Raw genomic sequence first — 23,907 nt, 5'->3', positions numbered from 1 at the left:
GGAGCACTAATTCATTTTGGGGGTAATTTTTTCAATTTTTCAGTTTTACTTTCAAACCCATAGTAGCTTTGATGACATTGTCAGTGTTTTGTTGTTTTTTGTTTTTTTTTCATCTGTAAAGAGTTCCCATTAAGCCTATCTTTTAGCATATTTCTTAAAACGTGTCTGTCATTGTTAATTTTTACTATTTTTTTGTGTTCCGTGTGGGAAGAGTTGCCCACAGGCTGGCCAACTTTTCCCACAAGTGCATTTCATCACCCTCGCCTCTCATACCAACAACACCAGTTTTGGCAAATAGCAAACAGAATCCTGAACAGAAGCCTGTGCTCTATCCCAACTATCATCAATGGACCTGAGTTAATCTCATCAGCATCAGACAAAGCCAAACTCTTTGCCAAGAACTTTGCAGCCAATTCTACCCTTTGCGACCAAGGCTGCCAACCCCCAATATTTCCTCCTGTATCAGAAAACACACTATGTGATATACAATATCTGTACATGATGTTGCCAAGCTAATCAAAAACCTTGATTCCAGTAAAGCAGCCAGCCCTGACGGTATTCCAATTATAGTACTCAAAAAACTACAACCAGAACTAGCACCCATACTTACAAAACTGTTTAAACGTTGTCTTAAGGAGAATTGCTTCCCATCACCCTGGAAAATCTCATCAGTATGCCCTGTATTTAAGAATTCAGTTGATCGTTCATCCCCCTCTCAGTACAGGCCAATAAGTCTCCTGTGCATCATGAGTAAGTTGCTGGAATCTGTGTTAAATAGAGAAGTAATCAACCATCTCAGCAAAAATAACATTCTTAGTGACACACAATATGGTTTCCATTCTACTAGATCTACAGCAGATGTGCTTACAGTTATATCTCATAGGATTAGCGAATCTCTCGACAGAGGCAACCTTTCTAGGGCAATTGCTCTTGACATATCAAAGGCCTTTGATAGGGTATGGCATAAAGGTTTACTTCACAAGATCTCCAGCTATGGTATAGCTGGAAATATCTTCTCAGTTATTAAATCATTTCTCTCTGATAGGTTCATAAGAGTAGTAGTTGATGGGCAAAAATCAGAAGCTCACAGTATAAATGCTGGAGTCCCTCAGGGGTCCATCCTGGGCCCAACTCTTTTCCTGATCTACATTAATGATCTTCCAAATCACATCCTTACATCATTCGTAGACATTTTTGCTGACGACACTACCATCTATGGTAGCACATCTAAGACTAAACGACCAAGTTCTCTCCGATTCTCTCTCCTCTGATCTTGATCACGTAGTACAATGGGGAAAGGAGTGGCTGGTTACTTTTAATGCATCTAAAACCAAGCTTCTATCTTTACATCATCAACGTTCTGATCCCCATCTGGCATCAATTGAAATGAATGGCTCTTGTCTTGGGGAGGCCTCAAGTTTTGACAAGCTTCTGGGCTTGACCTTTACTCCTGATCTTAAATGGAATACGTACATCAAATCTGTTGCTAAGGCCGCTGGAAAAATGGTCGGATCCTTCTATCGATCCATTAGATATCTCACTGCTGATGCAATTCTCTATCTATATAAGAGCCAGATACGTCCAAGGATGGAATACTGTTGCCACATATGGGCAGAAGCTGCTAGAAAAGACTTGTCCTGCCTTGATAGGGTTCAAAATAGACTTCGTGGCCTGGTGGTAGATGTCCTTTTCTCTTCGCTGCAACCTCTATCTCACAGAAGCGATGTTGCGAGTTTGTCTCTGCTTTATCGTTATTTTCATGGAAAGTGTTCAACTGAGCTTCAATCTATGGTCCCTCGTCGCCAAACTTTCACAAGAAACACTAGACTAGCTGAAAACATTATCAATAATTTTCCCCACTCTTTATCTGTGCCTAAACCTAAACATAGATTCCATGATCAAAGCTTCTTTCTTAGAACTGCACGCCTGTGGAATTGTCTTCCGTTTTCTTGCTTTCCAGCTGTCTATAATATGGTTGTCTTCAAGTCCAACGTGAACAAGTTTCTGATGAGCTGCTCCACTTAAGTTAACAAATTTACCGAACTTCCATTACTATCGATTACTATATTGGCCTTTTGACTACTCTACACTCTTTAACCCTTATCCTTGTGTGGCCTATCGGCCTTGATAAGTGGTGACGCCTATGTAAAAAAAAAAAAATCTCCCTTATATATATATATATATATATATATATATATATATATATATATATATATATATACACACACATACATATAATGATATTTACAACCAGAACAGTAACAGAAACCCACTATAAAGCAGAAGATACTGACCGTTTTTTGAAGAAACAACTTAACTTGTAGACTTGTATCTAATCATGTTTATTGGCTATTTTTCACTTGTTGAGTATTTCATTTGAGCTTCCAGATAATATGGGATAATCAGGAGGAAATATGCACCATTTCAGAACCTTCCTCTCAATGGATTTCTGTACATCGGCTTCCCTCTACCCCCATTAATGGGTGGCCTATATTATCTGAATTACATTTAGACTAAATGAACTGTTCAATATAATCAAAACTGGACGTTTAATGACTTAACATCTCCTGTGCTGTTCAAACAGCTGAGCATCTCACATCTCCATTTTGTGAAAATAAAGAAGATATATAGATAGATATGTAATATAAATAAATAAATGAATAAATAAAATGCATAAATAAAAATAAAATAAATAAATAAAAATAAACGAATAAAAAAAAAATATTTTCCTCAATAAAGTCTTTTACTTTTCTCTATCATCTGTTTTCCTTGACTGGATTTTAGTCGACCCCTTTCCCACCATACAATACATTACAAATTTTGTACATAAAATGACCACATTCTTTCAATCATTGATCATATTTGTCTGGGAAAATTAAAGATAAAAGATGGAAGCAATTGTGCACTAACCAATCATTAGATCAAAGCGTGCCATAAAACCTCCCCTAAAATATAATCCATCAGAAAGTTTTACTATTAAAGCATTCATTCGTGAACTCCGCACGAACAATGCTTTAAATGAAAGAGGGATGTCATGACGTGAGTTATCTTTCTTTTGTATAAGCAAGGAGGAGTTACTTCGCTTGAATAAAGTGAGTTCGCAGGTGCGACCTTTGTAAGCTAAAACATGCCTTTGTCTTTCTTTCATTATTTAACAATATTTACGCTAACCCAAACTTTAACTGTTACTAAATCAAAAAAGGGAAAGAAAAAAAAGAAGAAAGAGATTATGATAAATATGTCATACCTCTCTTAGTGTGATCAATCATAAAGATATTAGGAACAGGAAGTAATTAAGTAAGATAATTTATTTACTGCAGCTTTTCTCTCCACGAAAGATATCCTTACTTGGCTGTCAAGTGGAGAAAGGCAGAAAAAGGAGTGTCTTTTTTCATTGATGTCAGGAAACCCTTTGGGGCTGCTGTCTAAATCACAAAGAGTTTGGAAATAGTCCTTCAATAATTCAGTTATCTAAATTCTGATTGTCGTGTCCTGTAGTCTGATTGGCCATTGTGTGACCAAACCAACTTGTAGGGGCTGCTCTCCACAAGAACCAAGAAATAAACAGGTGAGTTGTTCTTTCGATCTTTAACAAAGTGAGAGAAGTACTAATTTACCAGACGTGATCCTTCAACACCCAGAGCCTACAACAGAGTGACCACTGAGTATCAGGAGATCAATCAGTACTGAGAATGATCAAATTCATTAACGTCATTCCCTATACGTCACTAGAAGAGTGAGTAGGTACATTGGCATTTTAGTTAGTGTGTAATATCTGTTCTAATTCTACACTTCGTCTTTTCTGGCCTCGATGAATGAAAAAGAAATCCTTCCAGAGTGAGGAAATCTTTATTTTTGTCCCAATCCAGAGTGCCCCCAAAGATTCCAAAGGGTTAGGGTGTAGTCCTTCGAAGGTTCAGTCAAAATTAATATTCCCTTGAGTTTGATTGATCCTCTTGTGACCCAACCACTTCACAGGGACTGCAGGAAACCTTTAGTTTTGTCTCAATCCAGAGCGCCCCCTTTTTCAGGATGGGGGAGGGGAGAGGTTTAGATTTTCTTCATATTAAAAACCGATCCTATGTTTACTGATGGGACAAATCCAATAGAATTACTGATTCTGTATTAAATTCCCGATTCTGATTTTTTATAAATCTCTAAATATTTAACTATTGTTATTTTTTCACAATTTCTGTAAAAACATGTTAAATGTGCATATATTTTTTTCAAACGTGAAAGCACACTGGGGGGGGGGGTGATCTACAAATTTTAGCTTTACTGGAAGTTTTAAATGAATAAATATTTCGTCCCAACACTACTTTGTGTTGCACATCCTATACTGTGCTGTGCATTACTTATAATTGTGTGCATTCAGTGTGTTACTAAATGTTTTATATGCGCAACCAATGAATCTGCAATGTTAAGGTATAAGATTGCTGTTCATAAATAAATTGAGGTTAGGGTTAGGGTTCGGTAGATGATGGATGGACAAATCTCTGGAGTAATGGAGGCACTGCATTATTTTATGCAGCGTATCTTACTCTATTCATCTCTCTCCAGGTTTCACAGCACATGTAGCAGCTAGTATTCCCAAATGGTTACCCATTTTAGTACTGGCGAGGCTCAACGTTGCTTAACTTCAGTGATCTAACGGGAACCAGTGTGTCAACGTGATTATGCTGTATAGGTATAGGCTTATGATTAGCGAGATAATAAACTAAGGTCACTTAAAGAAAGGTTGAAAAAGTTATCTGAAAAGTACAAATGTTTGTCAGAGAATGATTTAAATAAACAATTCTAAGAATTTTGAATTGAATGACATTTCGTCTTATCGAGAGATAACGACGCTTCCATTTTTATAGAAAATAAAAGAATACCCGTCCCAGGATGGGTTAAATAAATTCCCCAAACATATGTGGCAATCAGCCCCTATTTAATTGCCTCCCCATGAAGACAGAGTTAAACACAGAATCAGTTTTTAATGTGGGAAAAATCCAGCTATCCAAAAAGGGGCACATAGGATTGGGATTTTTTTTAAATGTCTTAGTTTAAAAGGATTCTCTTTCACTGACAGAAATGACGAATTGTAGTATCAGAATATGTACTACACTTTGCTTCTAACCAGAAAGTTTGCTAGATTATTTTGGAAGTAGAATTACTTTGAAGGATAAAACCATGATTCTTTACTCTCCAGTCTTATCGAAGGCAATTGGAAAGTACCATGGAATATGTTTCCTTAACGGTAAGTTTTACAAAACTCTGAGTGGAAAATAAAGGATACAATCGTAAAAACGTGTAGATAACCAAGGTCGTATTTAGTTAAGACTTGGCCAGGATTATTATTATTATTATTATTATTAATATTAATATTATTATTATTATTATTATTATTATTATTATTATTATTATTATTATTATTAATAATAATAATAATAATAATAATAATAATAAAAAAAAAAAAAAAAAAAAAAAAACCCAGTCGTCATTTACTAAAAACAACAGAAGAAATAAACTCATATGAACACGATTACAAGAACATCTCTGATAATATACGAAAACTAAACACTTACACTCCAACAAATTATCCAATAAGAAATTTTTTCATATTATTTGGATTCTTCAGACTACTGTTCTCATCTTGAGTGTCATTTTCACAATGTTTCGGTCAATACAACCTTCTTCAGGTGTATCTTGTCAAACTCGGGAATTTGAACGGAATTTTGAACAGAATCCTTTATTTACTTCATGGAGGTAGCATGTTCTCGTTCTGTCAGGTATGACTGGATAGAAGTCTTAGGTAATTTGCAATTGTATTTTTCGGTCACCCACTCTGAGAATTCAACCTTCAACCGTCAGGAGAATATCACTTTTACAATTGATTTTTCCAAATGCTATACTCACTGTTTGAGCACTGAGCGTAACTCCTGCCATCTTCAAATAGATTCAAGGATTTTCAGAAATGCGTTATTGTCATGATTTCTTGCAATGTTTGCAATTTCCAATCTGCAGGGACCCGCCTCTCTAGCTCTCTAGTGGTTAACTGAGCACTACTCGGCTCCTCTTTTCTTCTTCCTCATCTATTTCTATCTCTCAGTGTTACATCAAAAAGGGTATGCTCCTCCACCTCTCGAAGTTTATCTTCATATGTTGTGAATTCTTATAACTTTTCAATTCTTGGATTTAAGGGGAAATCTCTTCTACCAATTAATTGGTCTTCAATGTCTTATTTCAGTTTCGGCAACGAATCGCTGCCGTATTTTTTATTTACAAAAATTAGATGGCTCTATCATCTAATTCTCTATTTGGACCCATCTGGTTACTCAAACTTTTAGTAGAAAAAATAACTTTGAAAAATGTAAATGAAATTAGCATTTCCTGTTTTTGTTATCTTTTCCATAAGTTGTTTGAATCAGTAATAAACCAAAGAGTTGTAAATCAGCTCAACAAAAGCAATATACTTTGTGAAAAGCAATATGGATTTCGTCCTGCAAGATCAACAGCTGACAAAGTAATTTGTAATATCACATAGGATCAGTGAATCTCTTGATGGAAGTTTTGCTTTTAGAGCAACATCTTACAATATATCAAAGGTCTGTGATATAGACTGGCACAAAAGATTACTTTAAAAATTATTAGGTATGAAATATTTGGAAATGACTTCTCAATCAATAAATTCTTTCTCTCTGATAAATCTATAAAAGTAAAGATTAGTATCAACACCTGCATGCTTCTGTTATCATTTTTAGACTCAACCGCCTCCTTGATCTTCCATATTTTGAGATGACATATTTCCTGCTGACATCTATGCAGACAACACAGCTGTATATGGCAGCATTTCAAAGAACATCTATATAATACTCCTCTTTGTCTGCCCATTCCACTTTTTCTCAGAAACTACTGGCCCAATCTGGGTGAAATTTTGTATGTTCTTTTATTATGAGAAGGTGCAGTCAACTAAGTATTATGGCATTCATTCGATGCACAGTTAGGGATTAATAGCGATTAGTACATATAATGCAAAAAATTGGTACACATTTAATCATATACAACCATCAATTTGCCAAAAGAGTAAATGTGGTATTGTGGTGACTAATCCCTATTAATCCAGAACTGTGCATCGAACAGATACCATTATACTTAGTTCACTTCATCTTGTCATAATAAAGATCCATACAAAATTTCAGCCAGATTGGATAAGTAGTTTTCGAGAAAAGCTGTAATGTACAGACAAATATGTAATGTTACACATGTTTGTACACACGTTAACATATAGACATCTGGAACCCAACACATTGTAACAGAATACGTCACAAGGAACATAAAACAAGTAATAACTCAACTCCATTTTTTTAACAACAACATTTATTTCTGGGTACTTTCTCGAACAAAACATGATTGTGCCTCTTTTCTCTGACGTCTGTTCTCTTGAACACCATCGTCGGTCTGTGCACACGTTAGACGTCCCTCCCCCGACAAACACCAAGTGTTGAGAAGTAAAAGAAAAAGAGGGAAAATGTATAACAAAATAGGAAAGAGGGTTTATCAGTAGATAATAGATAGGAAGGTAAACAAAAGAAACGATATATGATTGTTGCTTAGGGTGTAGCAATGTCGGTAACAAAAGGACAAAACAACCGATCTGGATATATTTAGGTTTGGTTTTAGGACCATAAAAAAATAGTCTGAAAACACTATCAATAATTCCCCTCACTCTTTATCTGCGCCTAAACCTAAACGTAGATTCCATGAACAAATCTTCTTTCTTAGAACTGCATGCATGTGGAACTGCTTTCCATTTTCCAGCTGACTACAAGCTAACTACAATTTGATTGTCTTCAAGTCCAACGTAAACAAGTTCTTGATGAGCTGTTCCACTTAAGCTAACAAATTTACCGAATTTCCATTACTAACGATTACTATATTGTCCAATTGACTACTGTGCACTCTTAACCCTTATCCTCGAGTGGTCTTTGGGCCTTGATAAGTGGTGATGCTTATGTAAAAAAAATGAAACAAACATGATGAAGAAAAAATCCACGGCACACAGCCTTGGGGATGGCGAGCTGTCAAGCAGGGGGCGTGTGGTCTGATAGAGGAACAAATGAGAACAAAACTAAGACTAATTTTAGTATAATCAATTTTCTGGTAATGAAGAATTTATTTAGAACAATAGAATGGTGTGTAATGTGATTCTTAAAGACAGGCTGATGGTCTTACTGGAAGATTTACTCTAGAGATGTATGGAGATGTGTGCAGACATCGATGATTTAGCCTCATTTAAAGAATGGGTGATAATTTTTGGGTTAGAAGTTGGGTTAGAAGTTGAAGGAAAGAGGATCAAGACCTGGTCAGAGATAGGTTATTATGGAAGTATGTTCCTTGATCTAAAATCAACAGAGATTAGACCATTTCACTAATGAGCTGGTCCCTGTTAATTGCAGTGTAATGCTGTTCCTGTGCAGTTCTAAGAGGTTTACCCTCCCAGACTTTGCCTTCTCTGTTTGAGAAGGGGTTAGTTATTGCTAATCGCCTGAGGCACCCTCACCAGGACCTTTTGCAAGTCAGGTTTTCAAAGGATGAACCATTTTAAGGTAAATATATATATATATATATATATATATATATATATATATATATATATATATATATATATATATATATATTTTTTTTGTTGTTGAAATTCTCTTAATAGCATCTTATTATAACATTATACATAATCCAAACCCAGCTTTGTAATTTTATTCTAACGTTTACTCTAAACACAGCTATGTAATTTTATTCTAACTTTTATTATTAACCAATATTACTTTACTTATCTACATCATTAATTAACTATTTTTCTTATATTTTAATATTTTCCAGATCCATCTGCACTACTTAAATGCTACGTTTATTTATGGTGTCTTTTATTTAAAAAAAAAAAAACACCCATTATTTTGCTGATGAGGAGACTTTGTTTTCATAAAAAACTATATGCTAAAATTATTGTCCTTAACTCAATGTCTGTCACAATAAAAACATCGTTTCCGAAACGATCGTACAATTTATTGGCTTTGTTGTGCTCCTTCTTATGAAACGGATTTTTAATTTTTAATTTTAATTTTGAATTATAAATTATCAATCACTTTACCATATATATATATATATATATATATATATATATATATATATATATATATATATATATATATATATATATTCAATTATTATTATTATTATTATTATTATTATTATTATTATTATTATTATTATTTACTGTAATAATTATTAAAAACCTACAGACACTAGTGGTTCATCCTTTCGGTAATCATTAGTGCAGTGTGTCACGATTAGGTAGGTAGGTAGGTAGGTAGGTAGAGAGAGAGAGAGAGAGAGAGAGAGAGAGAGAGAGAGAGAGAGAGAGAGAGAGAGAGAGAGAGAGTTAAGGGATAAAAGTCTAGTGAAACCTTATTGTATTTATATAAAACAGTTTTCATTAATAGAGCTGTTTATTAGGTATAAACATTTTTATTTAACTAAAATATTATTTGGTTACACATTTGCAGACATGTTTTAGTCAAACCTATGAAATAACTAGACCTCTTGTGGCCAAACGTTTCTCTTTGGCAATAAGATGTAAATATTTATAACACTGATCAGTCCCACTTATCAATACATAGCATTAAAGGCTAAGGTTTAATAAGATTGTCAGTTGGATGATGAACAACGCCATGGGTAGAATAAGCAGAATTTGATTATTTAATGGGATGGCTCCACAAGAATTGTTTACATTAAACTTGAAAACGACATTGTTGTAGTCAGCAGGAAATCAGTACCGTGAAAATGAAAAGTTCCATTTGTTTTCTTTTTTTTATGCCATAAATGCGGATTGCTTCAACTAATTTGGATTCTAACAACATCATCCCCCTCTATTCGAGGATTACCACTATACTCGGATACCAAAATTTCACATCCTTTTATTGTTTCAACTTTTATTTTCTTTATCTATGTCCCTTAAAAAGATTTAATCTTTAAAATATATTTTCTATATATGTGCTGAATAGCAAAATTATTTCTAACCAGTTTTAATATTTTGTTAATGACTTTTTCTCTGAGGAGATGAGCCTACATCGAAAATCCATGGGTTAAGGAAAGTACTCTGAATTGTATTCTTTGCTCAAATAATAAATTTTCGTTTTGAAAAATTATATTTTGCTGAATGAAATTTAAATATCAAAAAAACCCAACAAAATCTATAATTTTCATTTGCTCTATCAGGTATATTGAGCTATTCCCTTTTTGGCTGGGATTGTCTTATATAAAAATATTACCCCCTTAAAATATTTTTGAAGACTTGATGCCACAGGATTCAATAATCTGTGTTCCTATTCGCCTCATGGTTCTGACATATATATATATCTAAAGTGACCTTGTCTGTGTACAGAACGTCTATACCAAACTCCTCTCTTAATTGATATTAAAGGCTACTTTTTTATTTAAAAATTATTAAAGGGAATCTCTTACTATACTCAGCCATAAATATGTGAGTGACTTCATAAAGATTAACTAATTTGCATATTCCTTTGAAAAACGAACTTTCATTAATTAATTATTCATTTTTATGGTTTTTATTGACTGTTTAGTTTCATTTAATTATTACGCTCAGTTCTATTTATGCATTCTTTATAGAGTTTACATAATTTCATAGCACTTAGGATGAAAACATTCTTGCACATACACACACACACACACACACACACACACACATATATATATATATATATATATATATATATATTACTCACCTTCACCCCCAAACAAGGCATATTGTCACTTGCACGTGAGTGGCTACTAATTGGAACCATGTCTAAGAAAGATTAAGATGTTGGTTTATATTACATTTAAACTTCTGCATATCAGTACAGTCAGGGAAGCAGGTAGCAGAAAGGGAATTCCAAAGTCTAGCTGTTCTTGGGAAGACTCTATTAGAAAAAAAAAGCTTTCTGACATTTAGGGACCTCAACAGAGAAGGAAATGTGATTTTGCTGCTAAGCGGGTTTTTCAGGGATACGTACGTCAAGGGGTACAAGTGCAACGAGTTCATCAGAGCACATTCCATTAAAATATTTGTAAAACAGGCACAAAGATGCAACATTGTGGCGATGGGACAGAGGTTGGAGCTTAGTTGATAGTGGGACATTAGATTGAATTTTTTGGACTCTGTCTCTAGAGGGGGAGACTAGTTGTAGATGCACCGACCCAGATGTGGCAACAATACTCCATGCATGTACGAATGCTGACCTTGTAGAGGTGGAGGATACTCTCAGGTGGTGAGTAGTTTTCTAGCTCGATAGAGGGAACCCACCTTCTTTGCAGCAGCCTCAATGCATTTGTTCCAGCTCATATTTCCTGTGAATGTTCAGCAAGGAGTTTAAAGGAAGAATTCTCTGGTAGAGAGTTATTTGTCACGTATATCGGTGGTTGGGGAGGTGTCTTGTAATTGTTAAGGAGATCAACTTCGTCTTATTAATATTAAATGTTACCATCTGTTTACATTTCCATCCCACTATGGTTTGGAGGTCATTTTCTAAGGATTCAGTCACTGTCTTGGATTTGTGTACATCCCTTCTTCCCTCATGCATCTTATAGAGCATTGTATCATCAGCAAATATACCCATCTTGGACACAATATTATCAGGGATGTTATTGATGAATATCAGGAATAACAGTTGTCCAAGGATCAACCCCTGAAGCCCTTTCGCATTAATGTTATGCTGTTTGAATGTATGAATCAATGACAACCTGGATGGTCCTATTATCTAAAAAGGATCTAATTATATTTAGTATTCATCCAGTTATACCGTATGATTTAATTTTCATTAGCAGCCTTCATGCCAGACTTTACCAAAGGCCTTGGATATATCGAGGGCTACAGCACTGGCTTCGCCTGCCTTATCCAGTGCATGGTATATGCGTTTAGAGATGACTGTTAAAATATTTGCAGTAGGATGACATTGCCCAAATCCATATAGTTTGTTAGAAAGAAGATTAGCTTTTGCGAGATGGTGGACAAGTGCTTAATTGATTAGTTCTTAATTAGATTTTAGCGAAGTGGGGAAGGAGACTGATAGGACAATAAATGAGAGGGGCGGTCCTTTCACCAGAACCACAGAGGCCATCTTCCAGCTATTAGAGAAGCAACATTCATCAAGGATTTTGTTGTAGAGTTTGGAAAGTATGGGGCTTGCTCAGTTGAGCATTTCTTAATTAATATAGCAAGGATGAGGCCCACACGCCTTGGAAGTGTCTAATTTTTTATGATATCACGGACATGAAAAGGGGTGATTTTCAGATCATCACTTGTGGCTTCCATCCGCAAAGGGAAATTTGGTTTGGAGTTGTTTGCTGGCTCTAAGGTGGAGTTGGAGGCGAATCACCAAGCAAGCAGTTCCATCTTTTTGGTTGCCACACATGCAACCTTCTGGTTGTTGGATAGTAGGTGAATTACTGATTACCCTTTATTTACTACACAATTATAAATTTTGCAGAAATCACGAGTTCCTATCTTCCGTGATTCTATACATTCTCTGATTATTTCAGCATGCTTTCTTTTGTTTGTAGCTATTTCTCTCTAACATCTATTTCTAGCATCTATAAATTTTTGCCTATTTGTATTGGATTTATGACGTATGAACAGGCAGAGTGCATGCTGTCTTTGTGCAATGACATCTGCACAATCTGTAGTGAACCATGGGGGAAGTGGGACCTGCTATAATACTTCCATGTGGGGACATGTACTTCAATGGAATACGTCTAGAAGTAAAGCTTGCTGGTAGTCACAATCTAGAAGGCGGGTTGGGAACATGACAGCCTGTATGAGGGAATGGATTATAGAGAAGCTATAAGTAGAGCATCCAGCTGCATCTGTGCAGCATGAGAAAACAAGCCAATTCTTATGGTGGGCATATGTATTTGGACATTACTATCTAAGAAGACTGCTGCATCTACACAATCAAAGATATGATCGATTAGGGTACAGTCCTGACTTGAGGGAGAATGGTAGAGAAAATATAAATAACTAATGCAGTGATCAAAGGCTAGTCAAAAACACAAAGGCCTGGTCATCCAATTCCAGGTGTTACTCTCTAGTTTAGGGGAAGGTGCTTCACATATAGACTCCAAGCCTGTGCATATATCTATCAGTCCTCACAGCAGAGGAGGAGGTATCCTGTCATGTTAAAGTAGATAGAAGGGATTAATAGCTAAGATATTCGCGGAGTTTACTAAGAGGTAAGACTCTACATCATCCAGGTCACTTCTAAATCTATGGACATTTGTGAATGCGAGCATCAAGGGAGGAGGTAAATTGGTTTTATTTGGGTTATTGTTTGGTTTGATCATATTTGTTGAAGTTGTCGTTTCGTTACATTTTTGCATAATTTCAGGTTGGGGAGAGAGTGTTGGGCAATGTGGGCCAGTTTTGATGCCAAGTATACTCACACGATAGGTCCACCAGTGAGAGCAGCAGGGTCCCTTTCCACGTGCAACATGGCACTACAACTATCACAATATCATACACCTGATGATAGAGCAGCCACTCTAAGCTGTACCAAAGAGTTAAGGCTCCTGTACTGTCAGTTGGAAACAGTAACCAGACAAACTGTCTGTGGAGGTACCTTCAATCAAGACCAGCCCAGACGAGTGAGCACGTGGCATGCAAGCAAACTCAATTTGCTCAGTTTATGAGAGAAAGAAAGAAGTTAGGGATAGGGGAATGGTGTTCAAGGTCCTAGTCAGGAAACAAGGCCAAGTACAGGGTGGTTCCAGTGAGTCCCTGGTATCGCACCTCTGCGCCTGGCTAATAGACAAAAAAGAATGTGAAAGCCGGCAATAGGCAAAGCCTATTTACTCCTTACACAATTTAGATTTGGAAACTAGAGAATTTGTTTGAGTCAGCAGCTCTCAGAAGGTTGTTGACCATGACCGAGGAGACCTCCCCCCTAGTTTTAATATTAGATTTTTCTATTCTTTTTTCTCCTAAATGGATGACCTGGCAAGATCTATATGTCCATCAGTCCGAGAGGAGTAACAATGCACCTGATTTCTGCACCAGGCATATCTACACCTCTGCATGGACGAAAATATAAAGCATCATACGTAATTTTAGTTTTGCTCTTATTTTCCATCTCTCGCATCAAGAACCATGTATGCAGTACATATGGTGAGAAAAATAAGTGAATAAAATATTAAGTACCTGGGTGTATGTAAGAAATACAAAGCAAAGAAATAAAAAGAAATGGTAGGATTAGATTTACATAAGTTACATACAACACAGAATAGATAAATGTAGTTAACTTGTCCTTTGAGAAATCCCAAGTAGGGGCTACCTAACAGACCAGTGTCTGCAAGTAGAATGAATTTGGGGTGTTGAGATTACTATCTATTTAAGTGATAAAAGGGAAGGGGGTGCCTTAAGAGGAAATTGCGTTCTTTTCAGGAGTCGGCTGATAGTTTTTTCCCCTTTTTTAATTGGAAGGATAATGTTTGATTTCTTTTCTCATTAATTTCAAAACATACAAACTCGTTTTCCAAAAGTAATGAATGCCAGCAAACAGTTACACATTTTCTCTAGTGTGTGTGTGTGTGTGTGTGCGCGCACATATATATATATATATATATATATATATATATATATATATACACACACACACTTTCATTACACTGCTGAAGACTGAAGGATCGGTCAAAAATTATGTACTTGTAAAAAGAGTTTAAAAATTTTTTTTCATATTGTTTTGTATTCCTGCACGTCACCAATAGAAAACGAATAAAGAAAAGTTATAAGCTTTTATACTTTTTGTATTCTTTCTTTTATATATATAGCACTACCAAGTTCGACTTGTGAGACAAAGGAGAATTAAAGAATTCTTTAAATGGAGACTTACCGAGATAATAAAAAGCTTAACATGCGTAACGAAAAACAAACAAAAAAAAAGGTTTGATAACCCCCACTCCCATTGATGCATCTTCCTTATTGAATTGATAATTAAATCTATATGGACCAGTATATACTTTATATTGCTGATATTTTTTCCTCTTGTATATATATATATATATATATATATATATATATATATAAACAAATGATTAATAAAACATGTTAAAAGACATCTTGAAAAAGAGTTAAAAACATATTTAATTTTAAAAAAGGAAGCACAAGATAAGTGAAGTTTTTTTATTTGGTTCAATAATTATAGAAAGACCAAAATTATTAAAAAAGTTATGTAATTTTTTAATTGTATTATTATACTCTCTTGGTCTGGCTGTTGTTGTAAATAGAGCATCGTCTCTATAAATTTCTATTATGGGACTTTCACGTGCATATCTAAGTTGACCTAATTATTAACGCTAACTTTCGCGCTTTTTATCTGGGTCAGTTTGACCTTGCTTTTCAAATTTAAACTTTCACCGCTTTTTTTTTTTTTTTTTTTTTTTTTTTTTAAACCTTAATTTACTTGATTCCTCCAGCCTTGACAGACGTGTTTTAAATATTCTCTCTAATGCTTTTTCTTTTAATGATTTGGAATTCATTCCATTTGTGATTTTTTCCAAGGAACTCTGCCTTTTGGATCATTTTGGACCATTTGGAATTTACCCATTAGATTGGAAATTTTAAATTCGACCGTTTTGGATTTTACCATTCTTGGATTTTTTACCCTTCATCGGACTATCCATTCATGTGAAATCTTTTTATCATTTTTCTTTTACCTCGTATTCCCCTTAACTCACCCTTTTTTTTTTTTTAACCAAGTAAGATCTGTGACTTGTAGTTTCATTAAATACTTTTATATGCAAAATCCGATCCTGCATTTTGCTAATTCCTGCCCTCTGATGAGAAGAAGAGTATTTCTTCGAAACTCCGCGGATTAAGGACTATCCACTTATCTTGTGCTTCCTTTTTTAAAATTAAATATGTTTTTAACTCTTTTTCAAGATGTCTTTTAACATGTTTTATTAATCATTTGTTCATATTATAAGCTCTATTTCCTTTTCGGTTTTATTGAGCTTTTTACATCTGGTTGAGATTACTTTACTTGTAAATATTAACTCTTTAATATTTATAATATATTTTAAGTTTACCATTTTGATTACCTTGGTAAACTTATTGTAATTTTTATATATATATATATATATATATATATATATATATATAGAAAATAAAAAAGGAACAAACCGTATTATGTGTTCACCAACGTTTCGTCTTTATTTCGAGACTGTAGCAGACACAAATGGACCCCTTTTCTTCTCGCGCATTCGCTTCCTCTGAGTGAGTGATGAGGCGCTAGACTGTCCAATCTGAGGACTTGCGCACGAATACAAATTGACCCCTAGGGACCAGACAGCTTCCGGTCCCAGAAGAAAACTCTCTCTTACGCTACCAGCCTTCGTCGGTGCTAGACGCCTGTTCTCTTCGCTGCTCCTACTAAAGGTATTGACGACAGCCTGCGGGTTGTAACTACCTCGTAAGGCAGTGGAGACCCGACTCTACTTTCTTCCTTCAGTACGCTTTGCAAATAAACCTTTCCCTTGTTAAGTTGAAGAAGTTGTTTGTCATTGTTCATAGAATTGTGTTATTTTATTTTATTAGGGAAATTCCCTAAAAATGGTGACTCCGTCGTGATAACACATTTCCGAACAGACACTTCTTTCGCTTTTTAACAGGGAAAGGCGCGCATTTTAAAAACCAGCACATGGTTTCCAACCACACACATAAACAGACAACGGATTCGGGAGAGCACATTTAAAACTTAAAAAAAAAAAAAAAAGACGTTATTTCCCTCTCTTCCTTATCGTTTTTTTCCCGTTATATATATATATATATATATATATATATATTAACAACAAAAAAAAAAAAAAAAAAAAAAAAAAAGAACTTTCACGAAGTTTTTCCGCATTAGCACTCTTCGGCCAAAATGTAAGTACTTAAAGAGTTCATTTATCTTCAGGTTCACACACATTTATAAAAAAAAAAAAAAAAAAAAAAAACCCATATTGTCCACATTTTTTTTTGCTTCACGGCTCTTCCTGATATAATTTTGTTTTAGCTTTATTTCATGGTAATTTTGTTTCTTTCTTCTCCTCCCCCATTAGCCTGTTAAAATTTTTTTTTTTTTTTTTTTTGTATTGTCTCTGTTTAAAGATTTTCTCCATATTTCTCCTTTCTTCTCCACGTGGTCCATATTCGGCGTCCTTTCAGATTTCGGATACATTATATATATATATTTTTTTAAAAAATGTTTGGTATCTACTTTCGGTAGTGACGATGACAACGTTGCCTGCCTTCGCTGGTGACGTCCGGGTTTGATTTGCTCAACTCGAGTCTTATTTTGCGGCGAACAACGTGTCAGAGCAAGCGAAGCTGCACATTTTATTCAGTGCCTTCCCCGCGTCATTGACTCCTGCGGTCAAGGACTTAATAACGGACACCCCGTTTAAACTCCACTTACGATAGCATAAAACGGGAGGTGCTACTACGGACGTCCGTGTCGGCGGAAAAGCGTTTTCAAACGCTGGTCCATGACGAGCACTTAGGTGACCGCAGGCCGACGGAACTACTCCGTAGAATGAGGGAACTGGCAGAGGACGTCCCTCCTGACAGTGCCTTAATTAAGCAGCTTTTTTTCTTAAGGCTGCCGGCGCAGGTAAAGGCCATACTTGCGCCAATGTTTGAAAAACACACCGTCGATGTAGTAGCAGCATCGGCGGACAAGGTCATGGACTTTGTGAGGGGGCCTACCACCGCGGCGATTCCACAACAGCCTGCTGAGGTACCCGCAGGCACCGCAAATGTAAGACAGGATGCTACATCGGCGGCTATACTAACGGCCATCGAACGCCTCACTAGAGAGGTGAGCAAGCTCAATATGGGCAGGTCGCACTCACCCAGACGCCGCTACAAAAGCCGCTCATCTTCCCCGCACCACCGTCGCCGTGCAAACATGCCGGGACTATGTTTTTATCATAGTCGCTATGGCGCTGAAGCACGGAATTGTAAAATGCCCTGCACTTTTAACAACCAGGGAAACTAAATTGTGGAAAGACGAGCACGGCAAACTTTCCACAAAATGCAAATAACCGTGCCTATTTCGTCACTGACGTAAAATCTCAAGCACGTTGCTTGGTAGACACTGGCGCTGTTTGTAGTATATGGCCACTTAGGCTACTTAAAGAAAGGCCACCAGTGTCATTGATAACACTGCAAGCGGTGAACCATTCACCTATCCCCACGTACGGTCAAATTTCACGTTCTCTGGACTTGAATTTACGGAGAGACTTTACGTGGGTTTTCACTGTAGCAGATCTACCGTACCCCATACTAGGCGCGGATTTCTTGCATAATTTTAATTTAATGGTCGACATGCGCAGACGCCGGCTGATAGACGCTAGCACGGAACTTTCCGTCCCTGGCTCGTTATCTAATGCATCTATCAGCCCGGTATTTTTCATTGCCGCTGCGAATGACCCATACCATGAGGTGCTACACTCCTACCCGGAGTTAACCAATTTAAATTTTGTGGTGAGCAAACCCACGCACACCACAAAACATCACATTGAGACCACAGGTGCTCCTGTGTTCTCACGCCCTCGTCGCCTTCCTGTGGATAAACTTAAAGCAGCGAAGGCAGAATTTAATCATATGCTACAGTTGGGAATTATACGCCCCTCGTCCAGTCCTTGGGCTTCCCCTCTGCATATGGTTCCAAAACGAGACGGAGATTGGCGTCCAACTGGGGACTATAGACGACTCAATGCCATGACGGTACCTGATCGTTACCCAATCCCGCATATTCAGGACTTTGCTTCCTCTCTGCATGGCTGTAAGACTTTCTCTAAGCTAGATCTGGTTAAGGCTTACCATCAGATCCCGGTGAATCCGGCCGACATACCCAAGACTGCGGTTACAACCCCATTTGGAGCGTTTGAATTTCTTACTATGCCTTTCGGCCTACGTAACGCTGCCAGTACTTTTCAGCGCTTTATGGATGAAGTAGTGCGTGATTTAGATTTCGTCTATAACTATATAGATGACATTCTCGTGGCTAGTGCCTCACCTGAGGAACACGTCACTCACCTCCGCCTACTTTTTGAACGGTTTCAGCAATACCAAGTTAGGATTAACCCTGGTAAATGTGTTTTCGGTGTTACGTCACTAGTTTTCCTGGGCCACATTATCAGCCCAGACGGTATATCTCCGTTGCCGGAAAAGGTGAAGGCTCTACAAGACCTTCAACCGCCCACTTCACTTCGCCAACTTAGGCACTTCCTTGGTCTGTTGAATTACTACAGACGCTTTATCCCACACTGTGCAGATCTCTTAGCTCCTCTTTCCGACCTGTTACGTAACAGGAAGAAGAAAAACGAGCAGATCTCACTTAATGAGATCCAACTTAAAGCATTTGCGGAAGTGAAAAATAAACTAGCGACGACATCTTTGCTGGCACATCCTGTACCCGATGCCCGGTTTTCACTGGTCGTTGATGCATCGGGCACAGCTGTAGGTGCAGTGCTGCAACAGCAGCACCAACAACAGTTACAACCTCTAGCATACTTTTCGCGACAGCTGAAACCGGCCGAACAACGTTACAGCACGTTTGGCCGCGAACTACTGGCAATGTACCTCGCAGTGAAACACTTCCAACATTCACTCGAGGGCCGACAATTTGTGATCTACACCGATCACCGTCCGCTTACATACGCACTGCGTGCTAAGCCGGACAAATATTCTCCCCGCGAAACACGTCATTTGGACTTTGTTTCGCAGTTTACTAGTGATATCCGACATATCGCGGGTGAGCAGAACGCAGCAGCAGACGCATTGTCTCGCCTGCCCATCAATTCTCTGTCCTCACCATCGGATATCGATTTGCAACAGATGGCCTTGGACCAGCCAAGTCTGGACACGTTGGATCCATCGTCACCTGAATTCGGGACTTGCAAATTCGCATATCTGCCCGTGCCTACTTCTGACACGCAGATCATCTGTGACACCTCAACGGATTCACCTCGACCATTCGTTCCAACGACCCACCGTAGAGTTGTTTTCGACACTCTACACAACCTGGCACACCCCGGACGCAAAGCCACAGTAAAGCTGATTACAGCTAGATTTTTCTGGCCTAACATGAGGCGTGACATCATTGCTTGGTCACGTTCCTGTGTATCCTGCCAAAAGTCAAAGGTGCACGAGCATATCCGCGCACCCCTTGGAACATTCAGCACCCCAGACGCTCGGTTTAGCCATGTTCACATTGACTTGGTTGGACCATGGCCGGTCAGTCAGGGATTCACTTATCTCCTGACCTGCATAGACCGTTTCACACGGTGGCCAGAAGCCATCCCACTTAGTGACATTTCGGCTGAATCTGTAGCGCGAGCCCTTATATCAGGCTGGATATCGCGCTACGGAGTTCCCACTACAATCACCACTGATCGTGGTGCACAATTCGAATCCCACCTATTCCGGGAACTGTCCAAGATCCTCGGGATCACTCGCATTCGGACAACAAGCTATCACCCTGCTTCAAATGGGATGATAGAACGCTTCCATCGCCAATTGAAAGCTGCATTACGCGCTTACCCTGGTCAACAGCGATGGAGCGAGTACATACCGGTCATCCTTCTTGGCTGTCGGGCATCAATCAAGGAGGACCTGGGATATTCCGCAGCCGAACTGGTCTATGGAGCACCTCTATCGTTGCCAGGTCAGATGCTGACCCCGATAGAGGATATATCAACTGACACAGCTCTATATGTCAACAGACTACGAGCTTATCTCAGTAAGCTACCGCCGATGCACCCTAGGAAACAGACCATTAAATCTTTGGTTCCGAAGGACATAGCGACATGGACTCACGTGTTCCTTAGAAAGGACGCAGTAAAAGCCCCCCTAACTCCACCTTACACTGGCCCTTATCGCGTGCTTTCACGCACTGATAAAACTTTTATCCTAGACATTAGTGGTAAAAAAGAGACAGTATCGGTAGATAGGGTAAAAAGAGCCTTTCTGGACACATTAACACCTGAGCCACACATTCCTCCAACATACACACAGCATAATCATACACCTGAGGTAAATGTTCCACGTGAGAACAATTATGTGACCACTACACGTAGTGGTCGACGGGTACATTGGCCGAAGAGACTTTGCAAAACAGTGTATTTCTGTTGAAAAAGAACATTTTTTCTTCTCTCCTTTTTAGAGCAGAACGTTTTCTGCAAATATTCCAACTTTTCACAGAAAAGTAAGAACATTTTTTTTCTGCAAGAAAATAACCTAAAGAGACGGACATTTCTTATTGTATTTTTCTTTCTGCTATTTGTTATGCTACCTTTCTCTCTGTCGGCTTTCAGCCTAAGCAGGGGGTTATGTAGCAGACACAAATGGACCCCTTTTCTTCTCGCGCATTCGCTTCCTCTGAGTGAGTGATGAGGCGCTAGACTGTCCAATCTGAGGACTTGCGCACGAATACAAATTGACCCCTAGGGACCAGACAGCTTCCGGTCCCAGAAGAAAACTCTCTCTTACGCTACCAGCCTTCGTCGGTGCTAGACGCCTGTTCTCTTCGCTGCTCCTACTAAAGGTATTGACGACAGCCTGCGGGTTGTAACTACCTCGTAAGGCAGTGGAGACCCGACTCTACTTTCTTCCTTCAGTACGCTTTGCAAATAAACCTTTCCCTTGTTAAGTTGAAGAAGTTGTTTGTCATTGTTCATAGAATTGTGTTATTTTATTTTATTAGGGAAATTCCCTAAAAGACTTCCTCTGGGTGAATACTATTTCCATTATTTTCATCATATATATATATATATATATATATATATATATATCCCCCCATGTGCTAGAATGTTTTCATTCTAATTTCTATGCAATTTTGACCAATACAGAAACTACACATAAATAGAATCGAGCCTGATAGTTAAATGAAACCAATCATCCAATAAGAAAACACAAAAAAATCAGTGAACGTTTTTCAAACAAATATGCCAATTAGTTAACCTTCATCAAGTTTCCCATATCTATAACCGAGTATATTAAGAAGCTCGTTTTAATAATTTTGAAGTGGAAAAAATAGGCTTTTAATATCAATGTCAATGCAAGAACAACTCAACTTCCTAGGTGTATAGATTTTTTCTACTTCCTAATACTTGGGAGAGGAGGAGGTTGATAGTATCACAAGGCCATTGGACTAAATTTTACATATACAAGGTGCCTTCAATAAGTTTCCAGACTTTTGTATAAGCATATAAAAACTGCTGTAGACATGTGAAAATTCACTGTGATCACTATACATCTTATGAGGTGACTGACCAATTTTTATGATTTTAGGTTCAAATGAACAGCTATAGCAGGGATTGGTATACACCCTACTAAAGTCTGATTTTCACAACTGATGAATTTCAAAAATGCAATCTGGGTGAGAACACTTTAGAAGAACAATATGCAATAAAAGTTTGTTTTAAACTTGTGAAGAAATGCCACAGAAATGTATGGAATGCTTTACATTACTTTTAGACCATATTTTGTGAATCAAGCATTAGTTTTTGAGTGGCATAATAGATTCAAGGAAGGCAGGGAGTTTGTGAGGGATGATGAGGTGTAGGAGGAGTAAGGAAGTAAGAACACCAGAGTTGATTGACTAAATAAAGAATTTCATGGATAAGGATTGTCGTATGTCTATAGACAGTAAGTGCAGTTTGATGTCAGTGTGGGAACTGCACACACACACACAATTATTCGCAGATTTGCACGAATGCATTAGCCCACAACTCCATCCTTGTCACAGACTGTTTGACCAAGATAGGCATCAAGACAGTTCCTCATACACACTATAGTTCAGACCTTGCTTCCTGTGACTTTTGGTTATTACCTAAGCTCAAGGAAAACCTTAGAGACAATTGAAGAGATGAAAGAGGCTGTGATGATGGTCATTTACATGCTCATACAAGGACTTCCAACAACTTTTGGAAGACTCCATGGAACAGTACAACAAATGCATTGCAGCCGGAGGAGATTACTTTGAAGGGGGACTAAAGTTTCATGTGTGTATTATTAATAAAAGTACATATAGGAAAAAGGTCTGGAAACTTATTGAAGGTACCTCACATATATATATATAATTTATACAACTTACTGTGTCTGTGTCTCGATATTTTCAAACTCTATCTCTTCCAAAACAGAAAGCCACAGAGCATCGCTAGGGGCCTCAAATGATTGCATTTTTTATGGATTGTTCTTCTATGGGTCTTTAGCCGGTTAAAATAGTTTTTAAAAATGGGTCAAAATTGCAAAAATCGTTATACATTTTGGATATTCATCTTAGTTTAATTTTAATCAGTTCATATGACCATCACATTGGTACAGTGCTAACGTCACCAGCTACTGTTGACGTCGGTTCTAGCTGATGGCACCCAAATACTTTGTTTTACTTTTGAAATCACGGCTATAATAATATACAGAAATCTGGACAAATTAAAATATATGTAAGTGTATTTTATGGCCAGGCGCCTCTCCGCCAATTCTGATTTTTCAAGTATGTTCCTGTGTGGACAGAAACTCTCCATACTTGGAAACATTTTTGATTCACAGGAGTCGTCTTCAGGCATAATGTTATAATTTAAAACTGATGAATTTATTGAAGTGGATTAAGAATATTTAAAAAAGAAATTAATATGGCTTTACTCTCTTGTATTCAGCTAAATACTGCTTTGATGATAGAGAGAAAAAGGCTACAACTTAAAACAGTGTGCGTAGCAGTGCTTTTTTTGTATATATTCTGAAAGTTAATTTTTAACATTATCACATGCCTGAAGATGACTTGTTTGAGTCAAAAACGTTTGCAAGAATGGTAAGTTCCTGTTTATACTTGT

Source organism: Euprymna scolopes, chromosome 43 (genome assembly GCF_053919585.1).
Source record: "Euprymna scolopes isolate OS-2025 chromosome 43, ASM5391958v1, whole genome shotgun sequence".
Taxonomy (NCBI): Eukaryota; Metazoa; Mollusca; class Cephalopoda; order Sepiida; family Sepiolidae; genus Euprymna; species Euprymna scolopes.
Note: the sequence above shows the minus strand (reverse complement) of the source record.